This window comes from Penaeus japonicus, unplaced genomic scaffold, assembly GCF_977035675.1.
Source record: "Penaeus japonicus unplaced genomic scaffold, GWHDUDI00000001_assembly GWHDUDI00000017, whole genome shotgun sequence".
NCBI classification, from domain to species: domain Eukaryota; kingdom Metazoa; phylum Arthropoda; class Malacostraca; order Decapoda; family Penaeidae; genus Penaeus; species Penaeus japonicus.
In genome coordinates, this window is record NW_028234419.1 from 3,450,389 (window position 1) to 3,455,388 (window position 5,000).

General features: G+C 42.3%; 1 protein-coding gene across 7 annotated transcripts in view; it reads left to right on the forward strand.

Annotated features, from left to right (window-relative positions):
* The first annotated feature begins 30 nt into the window (after positions 1-30).
* LOC122242661 (TATA box-binding protein-like 1) overlaps positions 31-5,000 on the forward strand; it is a 26,898-nt gene continuing 21,928 nt past the window's right edge. For 2 of the 7 annotated variants that reach the window (XM_086545834.1, XM_086545833.1), the window contains exon 1: positions 38-272. The gene's annotated coding sequence lies outside the window, so the exon portion shown is untranslated. Of the gene's footprint in view, positions 273-3,483; positions 3,544-4,592; positions 4,657-5,000 lie in introns of those variants that run through there. The other 5 variants (XM_086545835.1, XM_086545838.1, XM_043000003.2 and 2 more) reach the window with 5 other exon arrangements.

The following is a 5,000-nucleotide window of genomic DNA, read 5'->3' on the forward strand; positions in this document are numbered from 1 at the left end:
GGCCGAGATTTAACCAATGGCGAACGGCTTTTCTCACCCTGTTATGGCCGAGGTAAGACACTGCGATGGTGTTCCTTGCTCGATGATCGGCTCCTTTTGCGGAATTATTGGCGTTATGTGCTGAACGAATCGAGTAAGAGCCCGGTGGTTGGGAGAAGAAAGTGTGCGAAGTGCGCTCGAGCGGCCGACGCGCCGGAAAACGCCCTATTTCCACGGGATATGAGGGAAATAGGACGGTGAACCGGAGCGTGTTTGGTCATTGTTCATCCCTGGTGATTATTTTTCGTTGTTTGGGAGTGCAATTGTTGCAGTTGTTGCAGGAGGTTCGTCCTGCAACGCCACAGGACACACTTGCGAAGGGGAATAACAGACAAGGACGCTCTAGGGGACTGGCGAGAACCGTAAAGCAAGGGAGGAACGTAGAGAGCTTGGGAGTCTCGTGTGGGTTACAACTCGGTCCTTATTATTATGTAGAATTATGTAAAGAAATTATGAAATCCACTTGAGAAAGTGTCACTGGTTTGGCACAGTGTGTGAATTGGCTAGAGAAGAGAGTGAGGAAGAGGGGGAAGGATGAGGATGAGGTGGAGATAGAGAAGAGAGAGGAGTGAGAGAAGGTTTCTGTAGGTGGCACTGAAGGACAGAGTTCATGGCCCTCTCATGGCCCTTCTTGGGCTTCCTGGTCCAAGCATGGCCCTCTCCTAGTGACTTTTGGGTTTCCTAGTTCAAGCACACCTTTCTTAGCCTTCTATGTCCAAGCATGGCCCTCGCATGGCCCTTTCTAGGCTTCCTGATCCAAGCATGGCCCTCAACTGATACTTTCTGGGCTTTATGGCCCTCTCAGGGTCTGGCTTGACATCATAGCCTGAGTAAGGAGCATGATTTATGTATGTTTAGGGTTCATGGCCATTTTTAAGCCCCCTGGCCTTCGTATGGCAGTCCAGTTTCACGACCAAATTTACAGGCCAGCACAGCTATGTTGTCGAGAAGAAATTTGGTGCGGTGTTTGTAGAGAAGCCTTGTTTTCTTGTATGGTTTACATCAGTAAATAATGATGGGAATGGTTATAGTAATGGTGACTGGGATGTGGTCTGGAGTGGATGAAAAGCATTAGTGGATGTGGTCGTGAGAGCCTGTGGGAGACCTTGAGCAATTTCTGTTACCATTTGTGGCTGTTGTCTGTCAAGTTCTTAGAAAAGAAATTTTGTATGTGGGTATGACTTGATATCTGTGTACTTCATGAAAAAGAGGAGTCCAACATGCAATTAATAAGATCATGAATTCCAAGACCTTTCTCTTCTGTGCCATGTTTGTTTTAGATTGAAATAAAAAAAAAATGAATATAACCCTGTGAATGGATTGTAGACCTCCTTGACAGTTTATTGTCAAATAAGGAACCCGTTCAAGCTCTATCCTGTCAGAACAGACATGATTGAAGTTCCTAGAATTGGCTGGCTCCATAGGCCTGCAACCCAAGGTCATCTGTTGTAATTTTACAGATTGGTCGTAATTTTCTATTTGTGACAACAGGTACACGAAAAGTATCTTTGTCAATGTTTAAAAAAAAAAAAGTCATATCTACTGGTACTTTGTGTATGGCGATAACTTTAAATTTACTGAAATTCTGGCATTTGAGGCTTTAGATTGGAGATATCTAGTAGGTTGAAGGCTCAACTTTGGTCAGGATTATCCTTGGGTAGTAAGAAGGAAAACTAGGTACACATTCACTAAATATGTTGGTAAATTTTCCGAATAACGCCGCGTTACGAAATACCACAAAAGTGGTATCGATGGATTCCTCTCAACCTCTACTATTCATATATAGTGAAATTAATGAGCGCTTGCACCCCTGGACCCCACAATCTGGGTCTCTTTTCTTAAGGCACTTCGTGCTACCTCGTCCTACTTCGGGGCATATTTCGCTTGCAAAATCTTAACCCAATGACCTACCTAACTTTGCCTAGTTTTGAATTAATCCCTAGCCAAAGGGGGGCTTCGCCCCCCCCTGGACCCCCCCTTTTTAGGGCACTTCGTGCAACATACCCTTGGCAAGATATCCCTAAACCACCATCCTCGCCCTAAAATTCAAACAAGGCCGTGTTTACGTATTTACGGATAGTAGCAAGCTGTGGACTGGAAACCCCCAAGGAATTACCTGCATGTGCTGTTATGTTCTCTCAACAGATGGCGCAACATTCCCCATTATTTACAGTATAATTATAGTGCCCTCTATTGAGTGGTCGCGTCATCATCGGTCCTAGTTTCCTATCCTGAGGAATATATGAGACGAAGACTCAGTTGCTGTCATCATGGCGCAGTGTGAGGGTTATCCGTGTCGCGGCATTTTCATCTACAGGACTAATTACGCATCATAAGTATCACGAAGTGCCCTGAATAGGGGAGATCCACAGCTCACTCTTCGCAAAGGCTGACTTCAAAACTAGGGAAAGTGAGGTAGGTAGTTGGGTTAAGGTTTTCGTGATACCGAAGTAGCACGAGGTAGCACGAAGTGCCTTAAAAGGTGGGGGGTCCAGGGGGGGGCGAAGCCCCCCCTTGGCTAGGGCAAACTTCAAACCTAAGCAAAGTTAGGTAGGTAGGTAATGGTTAGATTTTGCATACGAAATATGGCCGGAATTCATATTTTACCCGTAATTTCCCTGATCTACTTCATGCCCTCCCCTACTATCGGCCAATATGTTTGCCTACAGACTGTGAATAGGAGATGTGCAGTCAAGATGAAGGGGTTGAGGTATGAGGCAATGATAGTTCAGAAAAGTTGACTTGTTCAACACCAGGGAAATGGGTATCGATGGATTGCATTTGGTATATCCGTCCAGGTATAATTGTCTCCAGAAATCAATTATAGCTACACAAGATATATCAAGGGAAATTACAGGATGATAATCATGAATATACCAGCAGTTGGCATAGTGGCCTTCACACTTTCTGGTTCTGCAGGAAAGACAAACTTCGACCTCATGGTTTTGACAGGATAGAACATGGACTGATTCCTTGTGTGATAGTTAATTGCCAGCAAGAGTTGCCGAACTACTCATAGTGGGTTTTTGTTTGCTGGAGCACTGAAAGGTGTGAAGGTAGCTGTGATTGCTTCATACAGTGCCATTCTTAACCCAATCCCGATGGGCCCGGCGATAAGTGGAAACCCCCTACGCCGGGCCCATGCAATATTGCATCAGGAACGTCACTGGTGTGTCGCCCCGTCATCGGGCATTTAGCTGTGTCACACAGGTGTGACACACTGTTGTCATAGGGTTAACTGTATTGAGACAAGTCAGATCTTGCTGTTCAGCCTGGGCATCTTATGATCTTTGTTTTCTGTTGTTTTTTAGACTTGTGGTATGAAATTTGAGTCTGTATATGTTATATTAGCAGAGCAATACTGACTAACATTTGGTATAATGTCATTGCAATTGAAGAAATAGATAGCTTCTTCTAATTTCAGCAAAAGGCAAAAAGCATTATGAAAATGATCCCACCCCTGAAAAATGCATCTCAGAAGAGCTTAACAACCTCTTGACTAAGGTAACCCTTGAACAGTACCATTGTCGTAAAATTGTTTTCTGAATTTTTCAGTCCAGTATATCCGGGATTGCTCACGTGCGACCACCTCCTCCAGGATATGGGGCCAATAACACCTTGGTTCATTCTGAATCCTGACATCTTTTTTTTTTTTTTTTTTTTTTTTTGAGAAGTCATAGTCAAAGGGTTAATTCCAGTATTGCTACAGTCAGGTTCCTTTGGATTAAATCTTGCATATCTGGACTGTACATCAAGTAACGAGAGAGTGTGTGGGGGTTAGCAGCAGTTGCTCTCAAATTGTTTGACAGGAACCATGTCTTTAAATGGCTGAGATAGAAGTTGTTCTCATCTCGAGTATGATTGACATAATGGGAAGTAGAATTTTGGGAATTGATATTGCTCATGGCTCATCTAATAATAATCACATTTTTCTGATGGACTGTTTCTAATGATTTTAGTTTGAAGACAGGAAGTGCCTTGGAAATTGCAGTGTAGGTGATATAAACAACAGCAATATCTGAGTGAAATATCTGAAAATACCTCACAATCACATTTTGTTTTAAGCAGAAGTTAGGTGTTTCTAGGCTTTTCCTAGAGTCCTACAGCCATTAGGATTAGGATGCCTATAGGATGTATAAGGATCATGGTGGCAAATTTAGAGAAGTGGATTAGAATGATGTGAAGTGTGTAATGGAGATTTCAATCTTAATCAGTTTATTATTGTGAAATTATCTTTTTTTTTTTTCATTATTCCAGACATGATTCAAATTTTAGGGATACTCATTATTCAGAGAAATATTATTTATTGTCCCAGTATGAGTCTTGGGGTATACTTAATGCTATTATTTATTATATATATAGAAATAGCCCAGGTTGCTGCTTATTACCTCAGACATTAATTTGGCTGATAATTTGAATTATCCATCAATCAATGACACAGATCTTGGTCATGGGTGTGTCACCCTCCCTTTCCCTGTCAAGTTGAAGCAACTTGAGCAGGCAAAAGATAATGATCAAGAGTAATTGTTTTATAATTGGACAAGCATGTTTAGATGTAGGTGCTGCTCCATGGAGATGTTTTGGCATGGCAATAGTAAATGCCGTGAATGTCTAACTGTGAGTATTGTTTTTAGCATCTTGTTTTATATAAAGAATATTTTGTGAAGGATCTTAAACCAAACAACTTTCACTTTTTTTTTTTTTTTTTTTAAGCATAGGTCTCTTGGAAAAGATTCAAACCAGAATACTGTTACCATCCATAGCTGTTCCTCTCCAGACTTTAACCCAATGACGACGGTGCGTCACACCCGTGTGACACAGCCAAAAACTCCCGTTCCGGGGCGTCATCCTATTGTGACGATTTCATTGCAATATTGCAATCGCCCGGCATATGGGACTTCGCGTAGAAAGTGCACCCGTCGGGAAAGGGTTAATAGTGACATAACAATTTTAATTAAAGA